The sequence below is a fragment of the Melospiza georgiana genome, chromosome 1 (assembly GCF_028018845.1).
Source record: "Melospiza georgiana isolate bMelGeo1 chromosome 1, bMelGeo1.pri, whole genome shotgun sequence".
In the NCBI taxonomy this organism is placed as follows: domain Eukaryota; kingdom Metazoa; phylum Chordata; class Aves; order Passeriformes; family Passerellidae; genus Melospiza; species Melospiza georgiana.
In genome coordinates, this window is record NC_080430.1 from 142511512 (window position 1) to 142537923 (window position 26412).

The 26412-nt window shown below is 46.2% G+C and overlaps 1 protein-coding gene across 2 annotated transcripts in view; it reads left to right on the plus strand.

Annotated features, from left to right (window-relative positions):
* Positions 1–788: 788 nt before the first annotated feature.
* Positions 789–26412, plus strand: part of ZHX2 (zinc fingers and homeoboxes 2) — a 74203-nt gene continuing 48579 nt past the window's right edge. Inside the window, exon 1 of one of the 2 annotated variants that reach the window (XM_058034731.1) lies at positions 789–872. The gene's annotated coding sequence lies outside the window, so the exon portion shown is untranslated. The remainder of the gene's footprint in view (positions 873–26412) is intronic. The other variant, XM_058034723.1, reaches the window with a different exon arrangement.

Sequence of the window (26412 nt, forward strand, 5' to 3'; positions counted from 1 at the left end):
GTGCCCACCGCGGGGTCAGCCCCCGCCGCCTCTACAGCAGGGATGCGATGCAGAGATGCTGGTCCCGTCCCCACGTCCTGGAACGAGGGTCCAGCCGCTGCCCTCCCTACACGGGGAGCTCCAGCCCACGGGATGCTGGTCCGAGGCTCCTCACTCCCTGCCCCTCTATCATGGGTCCATATCCCGCTCGGCGCCGCCACCGCTCGAACCGCCCGGGGCCGGGGTCCCCCGCTGCGCCCCCCGGCTCCGCCTGAACGATCGGGAGGGTCCGCGCGGTTGCGTTCGCGGAGCGGGCAGGGGAGCGCGGCGGGGACCGGCGATGCCACGGGCCGGGCCGGCCACGGGCCGGCGGTGTCACCGCAGGGAGCGGAGCGCCCGGCGGAGCCCCCGCTCGGGGCAGGGGGTGCGTGCCGGGAGGGCTGGAGGGGCTGAGCCGCGGGAGGCGCGCCCGGACCGGGCGGGCCATGGGGGGGGCGCGGCCCCGCGCGCAACTTTCCGCCGCGCCGAGGGACCCCGGCGGCCGCGCCGGCGGTGGTATCGTATGCAAATACGCAGGCTGACGTCAGAGATCATGTGGGGTTTGGCGTAGATCCCCGCCGATCGAGGGCTCTTTTTTTTTTTCTCCTTTTTTTTTTCCTTTTTTTTTTTTCTCCCCCTCTTTTTTTTTTTTTTTTTTTTTTTTTTTTTCCGCGGCGGGGCAGGGCCGGTGCGTGCGCGCGTGGCGGGGCGCGCGTGTTCCCCGCGGGCCGGCGCGGCGGGGGCGGGGGGCGCGGGGTCCCGCGGCCGCGGGCGGCGCACGGAGCGGAGCGGCGCGGAGCGGAGCCCCGGTGCCGCTCCGCCCGGGACAGTCGGTGCCGCCGCCCTGGGCGCAGGTAGGAAACTTCCCAGGCGGGGCCCCCTCCCCTGGTGCGCGGCGCTCCCCAGCCGCCCCCTCCCTGCGCACGGACGCTCGCCGGCGCTCCCGCCCCGACCGCTCGCACCCAACTTTTCCTCCTGCAGAAACTGTCCGGTTCCCTGGACTTCGGCGGGGGCCGGGAGGTGGGGGGGAGGGCGGGGGAGACCGCCGGGGGTGGGAGCCGGGAGGGCTGTTCGGGGTGGGCTGGTAATTATTTTGGCTACGTTTTTCATTTTTGGCCGTACAGCCTCCCTCCCCTCGCCCTTTTTCCGCTCCCCGCCGCCTCCCGATCGCAAGTTTGGGCGAAGGGGGAAAAGCAGGAGTGGGGGGGAAACATGTCTACGTTTGTCTATGTCGACATCAGCAACACAAAATATGGCGTCCGCTTTCGACAGGGCGTTACGTAGAGGCGAGCAGGGGATTTTGTCAGCGCGGTCCCTGACGAGGAGCCGCGGGCTCCCGGGCCGGGGGGGCAGAGCCGCCCCGGGGCGCGGGAGGGGCCCGGCGCCGCCGCCGCGCGTGGCTCCGCGCCCGCGGCCGCACTTGGCAGCGGTTTCTTCTGGTTTAATTTTTGGTGTTTTTTCCTTCCTCCTGCCCTCCCTCCCCTCTTTGGCAGCCCCCCTCCCACCCGTGACGCCGCGGTCGTGGCGCGGGTCTCGCTGCCGGTAACTGCGGGGAGCGGCGGCACCGAGCCGGGACCGCGGCGAGGCAGAGCCGGGCGCCCCGCTCCATCCCTCCTCCACCCAGCGAAAGGCTCTGCCTTCCCGTGGCATTTTATTTTCTCCGGAATGGGGAGGTTTATGCAGGCTTTGGCACGCTATATCCACTTTTCTTTTTTTTTTTTTTTTAATGAGAGGTGACTTTCCCGTTTGTTTTAGCCGGTTTCCAAAGACATCATAGACCTGTCTTCTTTTTTTTTTTTTTTTCCCTTCTCTCCCTCTGCGATGAAGGTGACAGGGAAGGATACTGATTTCCCCCCCTCTTTGCTAGGACTATAACTTGGAAATGACGCAGGGAAGTACCTGTCTGACTTTGGGGGATCCCTGTACCCAGCTCTTCCCTGAGCACTCCGGTTAGTTCTGAGCCTGGGAATCCCTCCGGAGGGAGACGGCCGGGAGGCGGGGCATGGCTCTGATTTCCTCCCCCTTGGCTGCCCGAGCACCTCTCTCCGCCGGCGGCTCCCCATCCTTTCTTGGGGCAGGTGCTCCTTGGAAACCCTGCGAACTTGCGAACGTCCTGCCGCGCAGGGGAACACAGCAAAAGTTTTGGATTGGAAGGTGGAGAGCACAAGGGGAGAAAACATCCGCAGAAGTAGGAATGGGAGGGAAGAGTAGGACTCCTGGCTGGGTGCGAAGGGTGATGAGGATGGCTGGGCATCGGCCGCTCCTGCCTGCCGGGTCCCGCAGCTCGGGGAGCAGCGGGCAGAGTGCCACAGTGTGCATTGCCTTGGGAAGCTGCACGTCTGACAGCTCAGGGACACGGCACAAGGCTGTCAGCGAGGTGCCTTTTATTTTTAAACTACTGGTGAAACTTTGTGAGCGGTGTTTCCCTCCTGGCCGCGGCTGGGTCGTGGAGGCACGGATGTAACTAGAGGAGGTCTGATGTCTCTAGCAGAAAGCTCATTCAGGCAGCCTTACTGGGAAATGGCGTGTGTGTTAGAAGTGGTGTGTGCTGCTGTGGTTTTATTAGAGCAGTAGATGAGCAATATTATTGTTTAAGAGGTATCTGTGTCCAGAGTGCTTTGCCAGGGTAATACATTTCTGTAGCGGTGAAGCCTTTCTAATGTAGATGTGGCTTCAGTATGTTGTATGAACTCAGCAGCTCTTTGAAACAGAATTGCAGATTGATTTCTGGATGAGGAAAAGCAAGGTACTGGCCAGCAATTGGGAAGAATATAAATGCTAAGAATTGGCTGGTCATTATTTTACTTTTCCCTCATATGCATGTTTATCCTCCCAGGCTTCTACAGAAAGCAATGGCCAAGAGCTGTCCCATGTTTGTCCTCTCTTCTTGTATCCGTGATAAACTCAGTGCCAAAAAGTGGATAGGTGTTTATAGCTCCGTCATCAGCCCAAAGACCTTGTGATTGCTCACCTCTGTAAAATGACGTTTTTCCTGCCTGTCCACCCAAGAGTTCAGCTGTCAGAGTTTTGTCACACAGGACATTTCCTGCTGTCAGTGTCTGAAAGTAGCATGCTCCTTCCAGTCACTTTCTCTCAAAATTCCACTTGCTTTTTTCCTTTTTACTCTAGTTACAATCAGAAATTTCTTGTCAATATCTGTAAAATGAGTAACCCATTATATGAATCAGCCCAAGTTTGTAGTGTTTTTTCTTGTGGGGAGGGTAAAGTTTTATTGCGTTTTTATTAAAAGTCGAAAAAAGCCAACATTACATACAGTAAAGTTACTGGCTTCTTTTTGCATTTTAAAACCAGTTTCAAACTGCTCCAGGCTGGAATGAGAACACAGCAGGTTTTGCTGATCCTCATAAAAGACAAAGATTTTAATGCCAGACGTGACATCACTGTATTTGCATGTGTGACATCTTCAGGTTTTGTTTCTTTTTGTTTTACCCTAACTTGGATGGTTCTCAGAAATGCTATTCTGGTTGGGATGTTTTGATCTATGTCTAAATTAGTTTTCTTTGTGTCCTCTTAAGGAATGGAAACATCCTCTGAAAATAATAGAGAAAGTATTTTAATTAGAATTTGTTCAGAAACATGCAGTGTCACAGCTGAATTCCCTGAGATTTCAGCATGGCTGTCAGGTAAATCTGCATTTACATTTTGCATGGAGTGTAATTGTAGTTTGACTTTCTTTCAGGTGTGAGGGTAATTCAGCAAGTATGATGCTATTTGTTCATACTGAAAGTAAGTAATAAACAAAAGTTGGCATTAAAATAATCTAAAAAGCTTTAAGTTAAAGCCATTATGATTATTGCTGGTCTTCTGTCAGGGTGTGTTTACATGTGTCACATCAGCTAGAACTAATATTTGTGGTTAGTTTATTTTATCAACCCTTCAAAAATGGATCTGAAGTTTACGGGATGTAATGATACAGTTCAGTCCCAGGGTAGCAGTAAGTTTTTTTTTTTTCTGAAAAGCTGAAAGAGCTGTTGATTTCCAAAATGATTCAAATACTTTTCATATGGAGTAATATTTGAGAGTTTGGTTTGTGAAGGTGTATAAAAATGGAAATAAAATTAGTTGGGTGCTTGGAAGATGAAGGGAGCAGTGTTAAATTCCAGCCTTGCCTTCCAGAAACAGTTCAGAAATCACCAAGCCAGCCCTCTCCCCAAAACCACCATGCCTTGAGCAAGGCAGAAGGGTTGTTTGGTTGGTTGTTTTGGTTTTAAAAAGTAGCACTGGGGGTTGTCGTAGAAATGTTGTGAGTTGGAAAATAAGACAGTGCATTTGGCAAGATCTTTTCGGAATCGTGGGACCCCAAACCAGTTCCTACAGTGAAAACTGAATGTCCATAAGCTCAGTTTATGTAGAATGACTGGGATTGTGAGTCTGCTGGTGAAACTGAGGGAGAGGTGTGAAATGATTTTGTGTATTTAGCACTGCAGAAGGCTCAGATGGCCTGGTTTTGTTAGTGAACAGAGAGAGAACACACAGGCAAGGAGGGAAGGTTTAGGTGTTGGCAGCGAGGAGGGGACTTCAAAAAAGTCATCCTGGGAGATTCTGCTAGCTGAGGAGGTGGATTATGGTGCAACATCTCCTTGAATTCTTGGATGAGACTGCAGGTGGCCTGCAGTGGGCAGTGCCCCAGTGGGGCTCTGGTGGGAAGGCTCTGTCAGTGCTGGACAGAGGGGAGCATTTGCCATCCCGAGGGGAGACAGGGGAGGAAGGGTTGGGAAGCAAATGGGGAAGAAGGGGATCTAGAACACCTGCATGGTTAGAAGTCACACGTCAGGAGTGGAGGGGGTGAGCTTGCAGTGAGTTTTGACAACCTTTGGCAAATTGGCTGGAGGCAAGGGCACAATGCTGGGTGCTGAAAGCAGGGCAGGGGTAGGGAATTCAGCTTTGTTCTGAGAACAAGCCTCCCCAGCACCAGCTGCAGTTTGTGTCTTCTCCACACTGTTGTCCAGTGGGGACCTGATGTAGCAAACTGGAGCCTGCTCACCACTTGCCTACCTCTCAAACTACTACAGGTTTATTGAGAGGAATTTACAGATCTCCACAGCTCCCACCCACACAGACTGCAGGGTGAACAGTACCATGCAGTCCCAGCTCAGCCTTGGATGCAGTTTCCATCTGCATGGTTCAAAAGCTCTGAAAGCCTGTAGGCCTCTGCCTTTGTCTGGGATTGCCCAGCCTGAGGGTTGAGAGGGATCTTTAAATTGTTTCCTGATGTCCAATCTAAGCCTACACTCTTACAGTTTAAAACCATTGCCCCTTGTCCCATCTCTACAGGCTTTGGTACAAAGTGAGGCTGTATATGTTTAATACCTCATTAGGCAGGGTACTAGGTGCTTTGGTCTGGTCAGCATCCCACAAGCACATCAAGGACTTTCTCCTTGGGTGAGTGTGCTGATAATGGGTTTATCATGCCAGCCCTGTCTCAGTAGGTGACACTGGCAGTAATGTCCCTTTGCTGGTGTAACAGCCCTTTCACTCACGCCTGGGTTTGCCAGCACAGCTGCTTCAGTGCATGTCCCGCCCTGGGCTGGTGCAATGCATGGCAAGTGGTGGTGGTCCAGGCCTGGTGTGGGATGTGCCCATGCAGACATGCCTGCTCTCATGGGCTTGTTCAGCTCTTGTGTCTGCACATCCACCCTGTGCTCTGGGAAACCTCCAGCCTCACTGCTGGAGTGCAGCCCCCGTTCAGTGCAGCCCCTCCTGCAGCTGCAGGCAGGGGAGGCTCTGGATTACAGGGATGGGCACATCCTGGCAAATGCAAATTGTTCTGTGCAAGTCACAGAGTTTCCTCAAGAGCAATATTACCTGCCCACCGTGGCTTTCAATTCACTTGGTAAATTCTTCCTCAGCTTGAAATTCATCTTCTTTCCTGGAAAAATGTTGCAAGATGAAAAGCAAAGCTGCTTGCCTTGCCACTTAGAAAACTCGTAGCTTTGGGTTTGCAGAGAAACAGCCCTCTACTTCTCTCCCTCCTTTATGAAGTGACATTTAGAGACATAAATCTTCAGTGTTAGCTTTTAATCTGTAGCATTTTGATGCTGTGATCTGCAGTGTGGTCTCAGTTGGCACTGATGGAGGGGACAATTAATTTTGTGTGAGCAGTGGGTTGGGTAGGATGGGAATGTCTTGCACTGCTTTTCATTTATTTATTGAGCCTATGAGAAGTCTGAAGTCTTGGATTTTCCTTCTTGCCCCCCCCCCCCCCCCCAATTCTTCCTGTCCTGACCTTATTTCCCCTCCTAAATACTAAATTTTTTTTTTTAACTTGCAACCTCAAATTACCTGTTTATTTTGGCTTCTCTTTTGTAGTTTATTGTATGTTGTTCCCACAATTTTTAATAAGTGTTAAAACTGCTTATTTCATTCACTGGAACGTAAAACAAACAAAAAACCCTCCACCAACAAACAAATAGAGAGAGATTTTCTTGCTCCTTTTGAGTCAGTGGCCATAACTAAGAAAGCTTCAGATTCAGTGTTACTTAACCTCTTGTCCAGTTTGATGGAGGAAGTGGAGGAAGAAGCCCTTTGAGCAAAACTGTATAGGGAAGAATGTGATTCCTTTCATTTTAAGCAGAATCTTGTTATTTGTGGTTTGTTTGGGTTGTTGTTTTTTTGGGGTTTTTTTGTTTTTTTTTTTTGAATATCACCCAAAAAAAAAAAAAAGCAGGTTCTGAGCTGCTGCTGAAGGCACTCTCAGAGAAATTTAATAAAATATCAGTATGTCTCAAGATCTCTGTATCCCTCCTGCTGCCTTTCTTGTGTGTGTTCACTTTTCTCACTCTAAGTTTTGGACATTTATTTTTTACATTTCTCAACCTAATTTCATGCTTATTAGTTTCAGTTACTTTATGTTGCACTTTACTTAGATAGCAGAAGTGGGAAAATACTTGTTCTTCTTCTTAAATCCTACTAGCAGGACAAAAATCCAAGAGGATACACCAGTTGGAAGCTGTTAAGTTTTGTAGGGTTTCGGAGTGTGCTGGGTGGTGGCCTGGGAATTGGTGCAGGGAGGTTTTTGCCTCCTCTCATGCCAGTGAGAGCCAGTATGAAGCAGACAGCAGCAGCATCTCCAGGCTTTGCTGCCGGGCTGGCAGAGCACTGCTGATTCACTTTCACACAAAATGAAGGAAAGTCCTGATGGTTCTGGCCTGGAGTGTTTCTGGGGATATTCCTTCCCCTCCCCTCCTCCTACCACCCACCTCAAAAGCAAATATGTCTTGTTGTGGGTTTTGGGTTTTTTTTTTCAGCATCCTCTTGAGCACAAACTGTCAGGCACCACAGGGAGTTTTTCCTTGTCTTTTGTCTCTCCAGAAACTGATTTATTTAAATGATATGCTGGGAGCACACTGCTGTTAAAGGCTTTGGTGCTTGTTGTCTTCCAGGCTTTGGTACAGCTTTCTTGAAAATTGTGGAAGATGGGGTTATCCCAAACAATCCTAGTTTCCCCTGAAGCTGGTTTTTTTTGCATTTTTCCAAATAGATTCCCCTTCCTGGCCTTCTGTGAGGAGTGTTGTTCATTTCCATGTGATTGAAAGGCGAGGAAGTTGTTTGAGTGCTCAGCTCCCTCCCAGGGAGAGCACTTGGCTGCCTGGCTGGGAGTCCACATGACTGTCACTGCTCCCACCCCTGGGACCAGTACACCAGTGCCCTCCTTTTGCTCAGCCAAAGGTGTTTACAGAGTCCTTTATCACTCATGTATTTACTATCTATTTATTATCTGGCATCCCTACATCATGTCTTGCAGCCTGTCACCATTATGATGCTGCTTTTCATAACCATCAAGTAATATTCAGTACCAGCAGTCATGACCCTGCAGTTGCAGATTTTTGGGATCTGTTTTTCTTGTCTCGGGGCTTTACATCCTTTTTTTTTTCCTTTTTTTTCTTTTTTTTTTTTTTTTTTTTTTTGAGAGACAGTAGCCCTTTTACCTGAGCTTTAACCTAAGGCACAGGTCCTTCCAACCTGTGCTCAGGTAAAGTATTTTGCCAGGAAGCTACCAGCTCAACTGTGGGACTTTTTTGAGAGCTAGGTTTAGTTTTCTTTGAGAAACCAGCTGAAAAAGCTGGCTGATGATGTTGAAAATCTTCACGTGGGGTTTTCAAACCAGAGAAAGTGCCAGGGGTTGGAGGAGAAAGTGCCAGTGCTGTGTGGAAGAGTTGGCAAATGCATTGTGCCCATGCCAGGGTGCCAAGGACAGGGGCTGGTGGCCTCTAAGGACCTGCAGGATTTTGCCCAACTACTGCAGGTAGGAAGCTTCCAGGTGTACATGGTGATGAAAAATTCAAAGTGCTGTCTAAAGAAGCCTCTACTTCTCTCTGCCTGTCTAGGATTCTTCAGCATAAGAGAGGAGTTGGCTCTACATGTGTTTTAAAACAATTGGAGTGACAAGAAAGAATTATGTGTTTGGAGTGAACTGTTTTCTTTACTACTTTTAAATTGGCATCTCTTGAGAGCATCCTTACAATTTCACTATTGCTAAAATAGTTTTCTCAGGATATCCCTCCTCTGTGTATCTGTGGGCATCTTGTCTGTGTGCCTTGGTGATGTCGAGGGGGTGATGTGGTTTGGGAAATGCTGCTCAAGGCAAACACAAGTTTCAAGATCCACACTTAATCAGATAACGGAAAAAAAATCTTAGCTCTCCGAAGGATTTTGCTTTCAACCATAAATATACTTGAGTGCCTTAGATTCTGTTTGTTTGTCCTGTTATCCTGGATCTTAGCCTTATCAACTTATTTTTATGTGTTTACCCTCTGTGTGATGGTCCAGGAGAGCGTGCGAACACTCCGTACATGTCCAAGTCAGGAGAGGAGTGTCACAATATATTATTTATGCTGAAAAGAGCTTGTACATAGGAATGATCTTAGCTCCAGCCCCATCTCTTCTCCAGCAGCAAATCAGAGCACTGAGTTGGTGGATTTAAAGTTAATCTCCTGAAACCTGAACTGCTTTTTCCTTGCTCTGTTCTTGCCCCTTGGTGAGTAGTGAATGGTCTTGTTCTCACCACGAAGTGCTCAAGGGTGAGTGCTTTCAACTTCAGAGTTTACTGCCCTAGGGTGCAAGGGGTGAGCAGGCACCAGACAGCCTTTACCAGCTGGCTCCAGTTCTCTGCTGAGCCCTCTGCTGCTTACTCTCCCACAAAAATTCTGGGGGACTTAAATATAAGGTCCTTCTAAATTAAAGAAAATGTACACACAAAAAAAAAAATATGTACAAATCCCTGTCTGTGCCCCATGCTCAGTTCAGAAGGAAGATCATTGTTGAGCACATGGTTTGTATTTTTAATTTCTTTGTGGTACCCTCTTCCTTCACCTCTCCCCCTACCAGTCTATTCCCACCGTGACATTTTTTTGGAGGGCTCAATTTGCATCCCAACAAGGAGCTTGCTGTGGCAGGGTGCTCACAGGACAAGGAGAGCACCTTTCCATCTGTGGGCAAAGCCTATTGTGGTGCTTGATGGAGACAGGGATCTGCTTTGAACTGTGCTGTTGAATGGGAAAAGTGTGTGAGGAGATTCTGGGTATTTAACACAAGCTGCATCCCAAAATTTGTGGTGGTGTAAATGGTATGCAGTACTGTGTGGCAAAGGATTTGTGGCTGCTTTACTTACAGATGGTAGCAGACAGCAAGAGGGATGGGAATTATCACCTGGGCTCTGCCACACTTTTAGCTTTGAGGTATGTTGTGTGGAGTGGTGTGAGTTGTAGCTTGATGCATTTTGAATGGTGTATTTGCACAGGAAACCTGAATTCATACCTGAGTTTCCTCTCTGTATTGATTTCTATGGCCAAGGTGGGAATTTGATTGTATTTTTCAGTTATCTGCCTTGCAGTCAAGGCATCCTTTCCTATTTGCCTTTCCCTGGCACAAGCAGTAGGACCACTTAGACTGGTTCATGTTTTCATCTAACATGCTTTAGTTATTTTAATTTTTTTTAATCTGCCTGTATTTTGTTCATTCCTATGTAGATAGGGATTTTATTTGTTGCTTCTCTCTTGTCCTGATCCTTTTACTGAGTCTCAGGGTGGAGGCTGCTCTGTGTGTTGCAAGGTCACTGCTTGGTTTGTGCATCTGGGCCCTGCTTCAGCATCTCCCAAATGTGTTCCATGCTGAGCTTCTGGCACAGGTTGGCTGAGACACCCTTCTCCTGCTCGAATTCCTGATTGCTGCTCTGCACAGCAGTGGAAAGGGACTGTGATTTGCAACCCTTTAGTGTTGTTCTCTGCAGCTGACAGATACTCATTGTGGAACATTCAGCTTCTGCTGTGGCCCCTTGGCTTGTTTGGGGTTGCAGCTTGATAATTTTTGGCTAGTGCATGAATGGCTCGTGTCCCTTTGCTGTCTTGTAAAATCAGTAAAAAATAAGTTCTCAAAGGGTTGGAAACAAAAATGTAACACGCACTTAACATCACAGTTTTGCTGGACGAGAAGGTAAAATGTCAACTTTTTTTTTCCTTCTTTTTTAAATGAAACAGGCAGATAATAGGAAGTTGATTAAGAAACATGTGAGGTTGGGTAGGTTGTTCTGATCATTAAAGATTTTTTTTTCACTTGTCTGCTGTTTTAAAATATTTGTTCTTAAATTATGCAAAATAGAGTGTGTGAGTGAGAAACAGCCCAACACACATCTGAATCTGGCAGGGTTCTTCCTTTGTAACATTTCATCCTTAGTGCGATTTAAATTAGTTTAAGGTATTAAAGTCTTTAAACCAATGTTTAGGATCACTTTAAAACACCCCCCACTCAAAGCATGAAGGAACATTACATACTATGGATTTTTAAAAGAGGCAGTATACATTCATTGCCAATTATGTACTTTATTATTAAGTCTGAGTAGTAATTATTTTCCAGAGCATGTTTGGCAAATGATAGCTTTTAATAAAATTACAGAATAACATAATTACTTGAAATTTAACTTAATAAATTTATGTCTTAGCACAGTAAGGATCGACTAAGGTCACCTTTGATCTGCATTGAGAGCAGCAGGCAGAATCATGTTTGAAGGTGAGAAAAGTCAAGGAGCAGTTTTGTTAAAAACTAGAGGATTATCGAGGAGGTGCTGTAGGAAGCTCATTGCTTGGGTGAGAGTGGGGGGTTGATGGGGATGGTTTTTGTCTCTTCAGTGAGAACCTGGGATGGATGGATTAGGCCAATCGTAGTTAATTATTTAACAAAGGGCCCAGTGCTGCCGTTGCCTTTGACTCCTGCACTACTAAAACATCTCTGGTTTGCAGGGTGGAATTAAGACTGTAACTTTGAGATTAAGCTTTTCTTTTCCTTTTTCTATTCCCTTTGAATGCAAAGCTCTTGACTGCCAGTCCTGAACGGCTGGAACAGATGAACTTTTGCACTCTGTGCTAAGGACACTTACATAAAAGGGAGATACTCAGATTGCATCCAAGCCCAGCTTAGCTTGCTGTTGAAGGAGGTGGGTCTGGCTGTCCCTATCCATCTGGGGGTCTTCAGGGAGCCTCTCTGCTATCAATCCTTGCTTTCTCTGCAGACCCCTAGTAGAAAACCACAGAAAAGGCTTAAACTGACAAACCATATGTGATGTGAGCTGAAATCCAGGAGGCTGATTATTCCCGGGGCCAAGGACTGACGCAAACTGCTTTTAGTGTGTTTGATTTGTGGTGCTGAATTCCTGCGTGCACTGGGTCACACTGGCCACCCTCCAGAGCACAGGTGGTGGAGGGTCTCTCCACAACTTCCCTGTTTTCATTAGACCAGTAGGAAGTTACTGTGCTGGGATTGATGGACCCACATACACAGGAATGTGGAGGAAGATGGAAACAAACCTCATTAATCCTTTAAAAATCAGTGATACTGGCAGTAGTAAAATGAAGGAAATTTGAGTTTGGCATTGTCCAAACTTTTACCCAATTCTCAAAACAAAGGGGCTGCAGGACTGCAGTTGCACCAACAGCCTGGCCAGTGATGCCCTTCCTTGGTAAAGCTCCTGGCTAGCAGAGTTGCCAGAAGGTGACTTCTTGTCTGCAAGGTGCTTTCCTGTCTGCAGAGATACAGCCAGGGGATGTCAGTTCAGATATACAAAAAGAGTAAGTACAGCAAGAGTACCTTTTCACCAAAGTCCTCGCTGCATCTGAGGCTGAAATCACAGAAATTGTTCTTTGAAATTGGCTGCCCAGTTGTATTGTGAGTTTGGTTTTCAAAGTGCAGCTTTGAACAAACAGTTGAGACTTTAAAAAGGCGTCAACACCCACTCTTTTTATTGGCATTTTTACATATGTGTGGCTATGGGGTGCACACACACCTGCACATAGGCATTGCATGGTCCTGCCTGATTGTTTGGAGCATTAGTCTTGTGTTTAAGACACAGCACTGAAGCCTTTGCAGTCCTTCAGATGTGCACAGAGCATCAGGACACTTGGTTCAGACCACTTCCAGCAGCCTCCATCCATGCTGGGTGACAGCAGTGGGGCAAGGGGTTGTGTGTGGTTCTGCTGGAAGTCCTGTGATCAGCTTCTGGGTCTTGCTGTGATGGGGAGAATTTGATAGAAGGATCAAGCCATTCCTTCACATTATCACATTGTAGTGAATGGGCAAACGCTACTGTTCTCATCTTGCCTTTACCTCTGAGATCACCAGCAGCTGCTTCATTAACTATTAATGGTCTGCTCATTAATGCTGTAAAAGGCTAGGACCAATCTTGCAAATTTTCTGGACTCTTCCCCTGAAATATTTATGACTTCCTTGCTGTGCAAAAGGGCAAGAGCAACAGCAGAGAACATGCCTCCAAGTTTTGCGGAGCTTTATTAAAAAGCTCATGAATATGAAGAACCTGGCAACTTCTTACTGTGTTTTGGCTTTCTGAGCTAGTGCTGCACATCTGGCTGTACTGCTCACATCTGGCCCACTCCTAGGGGTCGAGTGGGCTGGTGGTTTGCTGAAGCATCAGTGGCAGTGTTGGATGCTTTATTGATGATCTCGGGTTCTTGTAGTGCTTTCCTTTGCATCCTCCTCCTATACAAGCACCAAGGTGGAATTGATACCTCCACAGGAGGTTTTATTACTCTTGTTTAAGTGGTGGGGAAACTGAGGCGCAAAAGTTGAACATTTTGCCAGGAGCCAAGCAATAGAAAGCAGCCAGCAGAGGATGGAAATGTTTTGCCCAAAACTATAATGATACTTTTAATTGAAGTCTGGCTAGTGTGAAAGAAGGGGACACTCACTGAGCCTCATCTGAAGCCATTGCTACAAGTCATGTCCCTTCCAGACAGAGCTCCTGCATCATCACAGAGATGAGCAGTGAGCAGTGAATTCCCTGGGAAGGAGCCAGTTGTTTTAGTTCTCTCTGGTACCAAGAAACAGCAGGGAAGCTATTTTACCCCTCCATCCAGATTTTGGAGATAAAACTGTGTTCACCTCATCGCTTAAGTCTACCAGCAATAAGGAGTCTGTCCACTGAATCCCAACTGCAGCTCAGCTGGTGGTGCACCAGGCAGGTTAAAATCTCTGTTTCTTTCCCACAGCCATCTGCAGAGTGAGCACTGGTGTAAATACATGTGGGAGGCATTTTTGGTAAAGCAGGCAGATATGCTTTAAAGAGAGCAGGTATGACTCCAGGAATGAGGACCAGTTTGTACAGTGTTTAAGATCTTTCCCACATCCAGCTGGCCTTCAGAGTGAAAAAGGTCCTCTGTGTCTGGAAGATGCAGGGTGTGTCAGGAATGGCCAGCCTTCAATACTCTTGGATCTTCTGGGGTTGCAGGTAGTGCGAAGTGGAACCGGGTGGCAAAATAAATCCATATCAGAAACATTCTCTGGTACAACTTTCTTGTTATTTTTTACAGTGAATATTTAATCCCGCATCATATTAAGTTGCAACAGATGCTTGGTATGTCTCCTGGAGCCATTCCTTTCAATTGCTGGAGCAAAGTTAGGGCAGACCCAGGGTAGAGATTCAAAGCTCTTCACTGAAACAATGTTTAAGTTAATGTTTATTTCACACAGCTCTGGCAAGGTGAATGTGGTGGCACAACTTGGTGGTCCTGCTGCATCCTGTATGATTTCAGTAGGTGCTGGTGGGACTCCCTTGTCATGCTGATCTCCTGGAATATTCCAGCAGCATACTGAATGCCATCTGCTTTTGCCCCCAAAAGTAGCATAAGTGTCTTTGGGGAAGATTTCTGGGATTCTCCTGCTACAAGAATAACACCCAGATCTTAAGCTTCTTTTGTGACTCTTCACTGATGTAATTCCTCCAAAATTTGGAAAATGGGTAGATGCAAGAATTGAATCTCTGGCTGTTGGCTGGTGCAGCTTTTCTAGAAAAAGCTGCAGTGGAGACTGCAGAGCAGATCATTGTTGGTTTTTAGTTACCATTGAGTGCCATTACCTCTCCTTTTGTAGAGCTGCTCCCTTCCTCAACAAAGGTATGCCTCTCAGCATGGGCACAAAGGTTAAAGGTTTTATTAAAACCTGAGTTTTGGGAGCCTTTTCCTCACCTTTTCCTTGGTAATTAGAAGGAGTCTGCCATCCAAAACAGACATGATTCCTTCAGCTCTGAGGCTGAAGCACAGGTGAGAAATGTAAAATCTCTTTTCTTGAGGAGAGAAAATATCAGTGTAATTCAGAATGTTAGGGGCCATGTCTTACCACTGCCAAAGGCATTAGTTATCAGGTATCAATTATGTGGGAAAACACAGTGATAATTAACACTTCCATTAACATAGGAACTCCTATCCTATGAAACAATTGGAAGAAGGAGGGGTTCTCAGCAGAAACAACTTTCAGTTCTTGGTATCATAACATGAAGTAAACCAGTGGCTGGCAGCAGAGGAATTCCAGATGTATCCTCTGCCTGTGAACTACGTCTCCAAGGAGAAAGCATGCATTTGTAGAGTTGGGCAAATTCCTCATTTCAGCACTTTCAGACTGAGAACTGGACTGTGCTTTAGAAAATGCTACAAATCATAATTCCTTTTCTGCTTCTGGCAATGTAGTCATGTCAAGATAAAAATGATTGTACAGATTTATGAAAAGTGGTTTCCAAAGTCCAGCCTTTGAAGTGATATCTTGGCATCTAAGTGGTCCATGGGGTACTGGGAGTTCATTGGAACTTGCAGGTCTCTAGCATTTTTAGCAGAAAACAGCTGTTGATTAGCTATAACTGTGTTTGCCTGTGTCCTCAGGGGTGATACTCAGGGTTGGAAGTGTTACTTCAAGTTTTCATGTGTGTTTAGATTGGTGCCTACTCCAGCCACTAGCTGCTTTGGGTCACAGTAAATTCTGACACAAGAAAATGTTATCCAGGCCTAAAATAAAGAGACAAAAGGGCAGAACCAGAACCTGGGCAGAAATAGGGGAACAGGTCAACCAGCCAAATAAAATGGCTCTGGTTGAGTCTGCTATCAGGCTGTCATGGGACACCTGCTGCACCTGGCCTTTTCAGAAGAGTTTAATCTCCTTGGAGATGTTTTAGTTCCACATTTTTTTTAGTGATGCAGTTTATGCATTGTGCTTGCCTGGGCTTAAGAACTCTAAATTGGCCTTTTGAGTGCCCTGCTTGTACAGGTGTGTCCTTCTGCACTGACCTGATGTGATGGAGCTTACAACAGTGCTCATCTACAGTTTGTGTATCAATGAAACTGTCCTGTTGAGGGGTTTATAAAACCATTTACTTCATGGCATCAGCATCTTGGCTCTTACTTGACAGCATCTGATGGTCCCCACCTGCAGTGCACGGAGCAGCTCTGTGTGGCAAGGCACAGAGGCTGCATTTTGTATTGTGACACAGGCTGTGCTGTATACTGGGAAGTTAGCTCGCATCCCATCCCGCCTCCTGCTGAAAATAGCTCGGGGTTAAGCCGTGCCTACACTACAGACTCCTGCCAGCAGAGCTGTCCTGGCCAAGCCTGCCAGAGGTGTGATTCCTGAGCGAGGCAGGCGTGCCTGTGCTGGGGAAGCCGCCCTCTCTGCGGCCAGCCAGGGACTGGTGCTGGGCTCTGCACCACTGCCCTGCCCATTGCACAGCCTCTGGGTCACACAAGGGCTCCTCTGCTGCTGCAGCACTTCTGGGAAATCAGTTCCTGTAAGTTCCTAAAGGTGTGTTTTCAAATCCTCCTAAGTAAAAAAGAGGTGAGAGATGCATTTGAATGTTCCATGTTCTCTCTTCCCTTCCTTCTTTGCAGGGTGGTCCCAGTGTTGCTGCTGTGCTCTGGAGCAGGGCACCGTGGCTGTTATTCCAGCTATGTGCCATCTATGCTGGATAGTGTTGCGAGATCCAAAAATAAAAGGTGGAAAAATATGCAGACAGAGGAAACAAGGCACAACTTCACCTCTTGGGCAGAGCAACTCCCTTCCTGCTTCCTGGCACCCTCTTTCAAGACCCCTTGAGTTTTGAAAGATGGATACTGTTGTATTTTTACTATCTACTGTGTCTTTCCACACCAACTTTTAATCCTTGGCTCCCTTCAAGAGATTATGTTGCTAGACTGCTACTGTTAGTACAGGTCCTTTGATGAAATACTGCTCTTCCTCCCCAGCATTTTAGTTACACATTTCTTTGCTCAAGAAGAACAGGGTTATTCAGGCCTTCAGGGTTATTCCAAGCCTCACTGGAGAAGCAGATGAGTGAGTGGTTTATTGGTGCTTATTTGATCTCATATTTTTAAAATACAAGCACCTTGTATCCTCTTGGGTATTTACCATACCAGTATTTGTGATACAGAAAAGTTTTGTTACAAGAATTAAGTGAAGAAGCTCTGGATTGTAAAAATGGTTTATACAAGGTCAGGCAGGGAATTAAAATCTCTCCCACAGCCTGGCTGGAGTTATACCCTCCTGCCCTCTCCTTTTCCTCTGGTGCACCCATGTCCCTGGTAATGAGTTGCTGCCTGAGTGGCTCAGCTTCTCAGTACAGTATGGGACCACTGATTTCCAAACAATTCCCTAAGGATATGCCAGCTGGGGCCACATCAGACCTGCAAGTCTCTTATTTATCCGTTTGCTTGTATGTTGCAAGTCACTTACTGCTTTTGGCAGAACTAGTGCAATCATTCAATCTGTTGAAATTGCCTGATTAAGTCATCGGATAAGGAAAAAGTCTACTGAGATGTGATTATCGTCAAGAAATTGTCAAGATGGCAAACTTGGCCTCTTTTAGGTATTTGGGCTCTGACTTAGAACCAGTACATGGTAAGGCTGTGGTTTTGGCTTGGTTTTCTCCCAAAATAAGTAGGGGGGTGTCTCATCCTTTGTAACAGTCTTGACCCCTCCTCCCTCTTCAGTGAAACTTGCCACTTTTTCTTCTTGAAAAGGAGACCCAGAAAATTATTTTGCTGAAGCAGGTACTCCATTAAAGATGGAGATGTGCTGTGGAGAAGCAGAACTTGCAGTATTAACTGCTCTCCAGCAAGTTTCATATACATATACATACACACACACACACACACACGTGTGTATATATATATGTGCACCAGTTCTCTTTAACAGCCATGGAAAGTAGGGATGTCCAATTTCCAGGAGCATAAAGCTCTCACATTTAGCCTGTTCCAACAGATGACAGGAGGTGCAACCTCAGTATCATTTCCTTAATTACAGCAGCATTTCTTGTTCCCCTCTTCCACACACTCCCTGCAGCCATGAAATCACAGTTACTGTAGGAATTCACGTTGGTGTCCCAATGTTCAAAACCAACACTTGCTATTTCTATATGTTTCTTGGAGTTTGTTGGGGTTTTTTGGAAGCAAGATGCTAAAGACAAATGAACACATCTATAAGCAAAGTATTTGAATGACTGTGCAGTCATTATAACTGATATCAGGACAAAGGAATGCAAACTGTCCAGTCTGTGGCTTCATGCCTTTAGCTCCTGTCCTTCTGTTTTGCTTTTCATTTTGAGCACAGGAAGGGGCCAGTATGTGACCATATGCTTACAAAATGCTGGTTACACGTCTTCCAAACACTGTTGTCATAGTAATGCTATGACATGGATATGTCACATTTTGTCACGCTGTGAATGTACCTGTGTAACTCCAGACCTTACTGTGCTTTCTTCTCCTTCTTCATCACCAGTAATAACAATTGTTTCCAAGGAACTTGATGCATCTGTTCCAAATAAATTGGAAATGTGATTACATTTCTGTCAGTGCCAGTGGGAATTTCATACCTTGGGAAATGTGTGAGGCTATTGCAGACAAAATGTTAAGCATGTACCTAAACATCATTGATGTTAATCAAGTTAAGTCTGCTTTAAAACCTTAGGAGCTATTGCCTCTTTCCAAGCATTGTATTGCTGGGTGGTTCTGAATGAAGCAGAATTGCTCTTCCCTTGCAAGGCCCCAAAGATGGAAATTGAACCTGGAGGGAAGAAGTAGCAGAAGTTGCAGCTGATACTGCTGTGAAGATTACCTTGGTCATACCTTTACATTTTACAAAGATAAGATTCTTTCAGTATGATCTAAAGATTGCTTCAATTTTCAAATGTTGGGAGTGGGTGTTTTTTCTCTTGTGATTTGTTTTCCTTTATTTTTCTTGGCTTGTAATCATCTTTGCAAGTTAAACAAGGTTTTGAAGTTAACACTACTTTGAGGCAGCGATATCTAGGCCAGAGAGGTTCACACCTCTCTGGTGTGAGTGAGTTCTTGTGATTTTTGTGAAGGGGAAGTCTTGTGATGAGAATGTGGAGGAGCACAGCCAAGGTCCAGATTTGATCTCTGTAGCTTTTCCCCTGGGAGACTTTGGCAAATGAGAGATGAATGCAGGCTCCATATAACCATCTTTAAAATAGATATCCCTTGAGGAGAGTATGGATTAATTAACATTTCAGAGATGCTTTGAGTTTCTTTGGTAGGTGTTGCAGAAAGGGTTTTTTCTGGCTAGACACAGGCTGTCTAAAGGACAAATTATAAGGAGGTTGGTTTACCTCCTCAGTGCTCTTTTTTCAAATTGAAGACTATTTAACTTCTTTCGTATGCATCAGTATGGTGTTTTACTGTCAATTTAAGCCAAATAAAATATACAGTGTCTGGACCAAGATTGGATTTCATACCTTCACATCATGAGAGCTCATGCTGATAATTTGCCAGTAGCCTCAGGTCTTTGATAGTAATTTGTCAGATGCTATGCTGAACCTGATTTGCATCTGTATTTACATAAATGCTTTAATTGAAATTATGTGCACCAACCTGAGATATATGAACAGCACTGCCTGTTACTTGTTTACATTCCCTGACAATAAAACCCTGTCCTGGCTGCTTTTTGCTGACTGTGTGACTTGACAAGGCTATTTGAGATGGGGACTAGAAACTAGACAGGTCTCTAGTTAAACTGTGCTGCAAACTGAGGAGCACCAGGAATCTTGCAGGACAAAATTCTGCCTTTATTTTAGCAGCAGAGAAGATCTGAGCAATTTGATTCAAGGGGTCAAATTCAGTCTATATCCAATGCTGAAGTTCTAGCTTTAGGGTAGTTTTGTGCAGTCAGAATTTATATTTCTTTGCACACTATGTCTGCTTTGTCACACATCCAAAATGTGTAACTCCAATGAGGACAGTAGAAAATCTTTTTAAATGCAGCCTCCATGAAGTATAAAATTTTTGAGTACTGTTCATCTTTCAACAGAGCACTACAGAGCTTCCTGAAGGGCAGAGTGCTCTAAGGGATTTTGGGGTACCAGGTGGGACCCTGGTTGTTTCAGTGGGACATGTGAGAGCGCGTGGCTGAGTTTGGATGAAGGCAGTGAAGACTCTGGGTGTGTTTTTTGCTCAGACCACACATTTCATCTGGAAAACACAGCCATATAAATAGAAATTAAATCCAAACAGTGCAGTTTGCCTTGGGACAGTGGAGGAGGTTCCAGTTGAGGAAGCTGCGATGCTTCACAGTTATTCAGAAGTTGTCATAATGTTGCAAAGGACAAATGGGAAAGTTATGACTGATTCCACAGACTGCTGTGAAGATCCATGAAGTACAGGCTAAAGAGCTGTAACTACCTTGCCTGGATTTGGAGGGTTGCTGAGGTTGTTTAAAGGTGTTTACTTAATTTGCTTTATAGGAGATCCTTTAGAGCCAATGTTTCCTTCACTGAGAAGTGTATATGCAGAGGACTGGAGTAAAATCTATTTTAATTGTAATGAGTACATAATTAAAGGTCCTTTTCAACCCATACTATTCTATGATTCTGTATAAATTTGAATTTGCATTACCAGTAGGTTTCTCTGGTGACCTCTGACCATATTTTCTGTAGTTATTTCTGAATCTCATTTGAGAGAGTCCATTTAGGTTCAGCATATTTGTACATTAACATTCATCCTTTAACCTGTGTGCCTGGTAGCTCTGTTCAAGATGCTGAACTGTCCCCTGTGACAGTTCACAGGTGGCCAAAAGCTGTTTAGTGAAGTCCACGTGAAAGAGCAGAGGAACAAAAGCACCTGCATTTGTGGCAAAGTGCCCTAAATATTTAAATGACAAGGTGTTAGTAAGCTGAGCTGGCTGGATTGCAGGGTTGAGGTTGTGGGGTGAGTGTCAGTGCAGGGTGATGGTGCTGAGGGAAGCTGGAGCCCTCCTCCTCCCATGGCATTGGAGTCCCACTGCCTGAGCCTGGCACAGAAAGGGCAGCCAGCAGTGATGGCCAGGGTGACACCTGCCAGGGCACCTTCTGCCACTGCTGGGGTCTGCACTTGGCACTGCTGGGGTGTGCTGGGCTCAGACTTGCAACCTTGCCTGAATTCAAACTGACATAAGTAAATCCAAACTATTAGTATTGCTTTGCTTCATCCACAGAGGCAGGATGACAGCACCATATTAAATTCATTTTGGCATGGGGGTGCTCTGATACGTGAGAGGAAGGTGGGGCAGTCAGTGGAAGGGCAGCAGCCCTTGTTCCCCTGTTGTGAGGGAATGGGATGTTGCTGTTGCTCAGTCTGGATTTCTCCATCCCTGAGGGGAGCACAGGGCAGGGCCCGGCAGCGCTCGGCCCCTCTCCGCTCATGAAGCCTTTGCAGTGTGAGGCCCTCACATGAATGAGAGGGCCTGGGGTGTGACACACAGGGGAAAACCTTTCCACCAGGGAAAGGGGCCTGTTGGGAAGGGGTATTTGTTTTAAAGTCTGCTCTGCAGCTGTCTCCTGTGACATTTTGGAGATCCATTGGCCCGCTGTCCCAGCTCAGCCCTCCGCTTTCCCCTCAGACATCTGCACTGCATCTTCCAGCAAGGGATGGAGCAGGATGGAGGCTGGTTGTCAGGAGCCCTGGAAAAGTGTGGATTACAACCCAACTTTAACACTGAAGCAGCTGCTGGTTTGAATGTGGACTGACATCTGAGGTGTGGGTACCTCTGCTCATGCCCACTTCGGTACCTCAGGCTTTCCCAAGGGGAGCTTTAGGTGTGTTGTGAGGTGGGAGAGCAAGTAAGGAGGTCCACGAAACAGTCCTGCATTTGGAGAAGGTTTCTTTCATAAATTGTCCTGTCTATTTGATTTTAAAAGTCTGCACTAATGCTGCAGGTCTGGTGAGTGCTGCAAGCCAGCCTTTAATCAGCCTGTGCGTATTTTAAGAATTGTGCCGACTGTTGCTGCCTCAGAGATACCTGGAGATTCGGTGGAGAGAAGCCTGTCCTAGTTTCTCAGGGTAGCCAGCAAGGCGTGCTCATTTCCCAATTTAACGTGAGCCTCCTCAGTCTTATTTTTCAAAGCATTTTCTTTGAAGGATTGCAAAGCTCCAAGCAACCAGTTAATGGGGGGAAGAGAGAAGACATAGTGTAACAGAGCAATAATTCCTGCAATTAGAAGTATATTAATAACTGCACTTGGGCCATGGATGGAGTACAGCAGGGTGGGGTTCTGGAAGCAGGGCCATCCTTGGGCAAAGGCACCTCCAGCCCTGCTGCAGAGAGGGCAGCTCACTGGTCTGCAGCTCTTTGGTTATTGGTGTGCAATGCTGGAGGCAGCATCCAGCAGCCTCATGCAGGACTGGCAAGGTTCCTAATGAGGACAAGGCTTAATGGGGTAAAATCATGGCTAGAAAGTGTTGGAGTTTCATAATTTGTGTGTCAGAAATCAGTTAGGCTGGGGGTTTTGTATGGGTCACACAGTGGGTGTGATGGAAATGATTACTCATCTTTCCATCTGAACTCTCCAGACTGGGAAAAGTGAGTATAAATGGTTGATGGATCTGTGCAGACAATCCTCTGGATCTTGAGCATGCCAGCCAAGTGTCTCAGAGCCAGGGAATAAATGCTTATCTTAGTTAGACCCCTCTTGAGCTCTGACTTGGAAGTGCACAGGCTCTCTTCCCATGTGCCCAGATCCCTGTGAAACAAGATTTTGTCAAAGCAGGCGCTCAGCTTCCAGCAGAAGCACATTTGATAATCAGGCTCTTGGACAATGTGGTGGAGTTCCCAGCATCACACCACCATGAAAATATGCAAAAAGTATCTCAGAAGTAAAAACATTCCATTCTGGAAAAGCACTTGAGAGACAGTTCATTAGCTCTTTATTTTCACCAACCTAATTGAAATTCCCCACTACTTTATTTATTATATTCTGCTGTCATCTGAAATTGTAAGCAAAATTTCTGAGTTATCCGTACTAGGAACTGTCACCCATTGGTAGGAGTCCTCTGGGAGGGGTCGTTCCTCCATCTGCCATGTGTGTGTACAGATGAAGTTTATTCAGATCTTCAGGATATCTGCAATAAGTCATCTCTTCCTAATACAGAATATCACCTGAGGCCAATTCTTACTTATTATTTCTATTTCAGAGCACCTCAAGACACACATTGGTTCATGAAACAACACAAAGCAAAGCTGGAGGCTGTGCCAAATAGTTCATAACCATGGAGGAAAACTTGGCAGAGGAGCAGAGAAAGGAAGGGAGGAATTAATGCTAAAACATGTGTCTGAGTGGTTTTGATGTGTTTGTTTCATGTTAGCTTTCTTAGATGTTGTCAGCCGTTGCTACGTTTTGTACACCTAACAGCAAAGATGGTATTAGTGGTATTAATGAAAATAGACCCAGTATGGGAAGAGGGCATTTACTGAATTTAGAAGTCAATCCAGATCCCTTTCACCGTTAGATGGATTTTATTATTAAAAAATCTGCCTTTTTGATTTGGAGTCACCCAACAAAACCAGTCCTTGGCTGAGATGGATGTTTGACTTGAGTTCTGACGTTCTCTTTTTCTTCTTTTTAAACTAAAAAAACCCTTAACTTTAAAAAAATGATACAGTATTTGCAGAATCAATAGAAAAGCTGACCCAGATAAAAGTGTGCAAAAATTGGTTTCATGCCCTAGAACTTTTCCTGCATGCTTTTTGATGCAATGTATCTGATCCTTCAAAAAGGAGGTAACATACAGTGATCTCAGTACCTTTGAAGAATTGTTCTGGAAGAATAACAAGGAGTACTGGAGAAGGGGGAGTGCACTTGTCTGGTTTTCTCCCCCTCATTAAATATATCATGAGACAGAAGAAATTTAATGTCATGTTGCTGGTTATGTGGAAGGATAAGATACATTTTGTATTAAATCTGATTTTGTCTGATTTTTAAAAGATGAAAGTGCATTTTTCCTGAACAGCAGGATGTGAATTGCACTTTACCTCCTTGATTCATACCTGCTTCTGCTGGAGTGAGTGGGAAAATTGTATCCAAGTAGTAGCAGGGTTCTCTCTCAGAAATGTGAATATATCCTCAATCCTGAGTGGGGTAGAAAGCTGTAAGAAATATCTGGTGCTCCAGATGTATTTCAGTAGAATCACAGAAGGGTTTGGGTTGGAAAGGACCTTAAAGATTGTCTCATTCCAGCTCCTCTGCCATGGACAGGGTCAGCTCCCAGTGGAGCAGGGTGCTCACAGCCCTGTGCAGCCTGACCTTGAATGCTTCCCAGACAAGGCAACCACAGCTTCTCTGAGCAACCTGTGGCAGTATCTCACCACCCTCATAGTAAAGAATTTCTTCATAATATACCTATTCTCCTTCAATTTGAACACATTATCCCTTGTCGTGGCATTGCATGCCCTTGTAAATATTCTTGACCCATCTTTCCTGTAAGTTCTCTTCAGGTACTGGAAGGCTGCAATTAGGTCATCCTGAAGCCTTCTCTTCTCCAGGCTGAACAATCCCAATTCGCTCATCCTTTCCTCATAGAGGAGGTGCTCCATCCTTCTAATCATCCTTGTGACATCCTCTGGACTTGCTCCAACAGGTTAATGTCCTTCCTGTGTTGAGGGCCCCAGAGCTGGGCACAGCCCTGCAGGTGGGGTCTCACCAGAGCAGAGCAGAGAGGCAGAATCCCTCCCCTCAACCTGCTGCCCATGAGGTTTTGATGCAACCCAGCGTGTTTGTCTTTCTGGGCTGCATTGCTGGGTCATGCCCAGCTCTCATCCACAGCACCCCCAGGTCTCAGCAGGCTGCTCTGCGTCTGGTCCTCCCCAGCCTGGATTGGTACCAGGGGTCACCCTGACCCAGATGCAGCATCTTGCACTTGGTCTGGTTAAACCTCATGAGATTCCCATGGGCCCACTTCTCAAACTAAGGCAGATCCAAACCTTCATTTTATTCCAATGCAGCACAGATCTGGAGGAATCACACATTCACTGAACCTCTTGCTTTGGTTTCCAGAAACATCCCAGGCTGTTCAGGGCTGTGTACCCAGACACAAAACAAATTAATGTTCAATACAGTCATCAGAGCAGTGAAGGTGATAAATTGATAGGATAAATTTGTGGGACAGCAAGACTGACAGGCTGTAGGAGACTTTCATTCCATCCCTTTGTATTCTTGGCCTTAAAAGTTAAAGTCTAGCTGGAGGGGAAGGATGGGCCCAGAGTTACTGATTCTTAACAGAATAAGCAGACACATTGCCTGGGCTGTGTTGCCTATCCCCAGGATAGGGAGAAAAGGCCACAAAGGCAGCTGCTTTGTGGGGATTTCCACAAGATCAGTCACTTTTTTTAACGTGTCAGTGTCTGCAGACTTTCCCCTTGTGGCTCCGTTTACTGGAGCATGGGGATACTGAAGAGACAGGGCTGGGGCTGAGCAGCTGGGAGAAGTGCAGCGGGCAGGAACATGCCCTGGGAGATGCTCCCATCAAACAGGACCTCCAGGAGTTTGCAGTGAGGAGAGCAGCTGAAGCTCAGGACCTAGCAGGAACCTATATTCCTAGAAGGAGTATAAGGGACCCTGGGCAACCTTTCCTGTGGTCTGTTTGTGGCTCTGTGATTACTTGTAGCTGACCCAGGTACCTCTTGCTGAACTTTGCAGGTAGAGAGACATGGACGCTCTTACTAAAAACAAGAGACTCAATAACACCTAACAGTGCTGGTCTTCATGAGCAAATGAAGCCCAAACACAATTATTTGAGAGGAGCAAAGTGATCTTTTGCTTTATGCTTATATCCTGTGCTCATGTAATTTCTTGCACCACTTTTGCACCAATGGCTGCTGTGTTTGGCAGGAATTTACAAACACATTGGTGCTTTACAGCCAAAAGTAGGAATGGTCTAAACAGCTGGAAAAGGGAAACCCCTTCCTCTTGTATTTATTTTTATGGCAACAAAATCTAGTCACTGTCTGGTCTTGATCAGTCTTGGTTTTTTCCTTTTTTTTTCTTTTCAGCTGGAGGGTTGAGGGAAACAAAAGAGGGAATGAATAAAGGGCAAGGGAAAAGAGTGATTGCTGCTGGGCTCTGTCATGTGGTGAGGAAATCAGGCTGAAACTGGAGAGACCGGGCCAGACCTGACAGTCATACTGGGAGGCCTTGAATTGTGTCACTCTGACAGTGGATCTGAGCAGTGACAATAGCTGGTGAAGTTTCTGGCTGCAGTCTGGCATTATCCACATGGGAAGTTGTGCTGATGGGTTGCTGCTCACAACACTTTCCCCACCTGGCTGCTCTTCCAGGCAGCCTCAAATGATGACCCCTGTCCTTCCCAAGTTGGCACATGCATTTAGACCATGGGGACTGATGTGAGGTAGCATGTTTTTCTATTGTGTTTGCTTCAGTTCTCTCTTTCAGAGAGGGCTTCAGGGCAGGTTTTTCCTGCTCTGAACACTGCTGTTGTTATGAGCTTGGATATTTGGTGGGTAGTGGAAGGAGTCAGTGATTTTTGGCTCTGTCCCCAATATACAACTTACACCATGTATCTCCATCAAATGGAAATATCTCCATGTGTGGCACCTGGATGGATCTGAACACAGGGACTGCGACACTGCAAGAAGAGTGGCTGGAAGGTTGCCCAGAGGAAAAGGACCTGGAGGTGCTGATAGACAGTGGCTGAACATGAGCCAGTGTGTGCCCAGGTGGCCAAAAAGGCCAGTGGCATCCTGGCCTGGATCACAAACAGTGTGGCCAGCAGGACCAGAGCAGGGATTATCCCCTGTACTCAGCACTGGTGAGGCCACTCCTTGAGT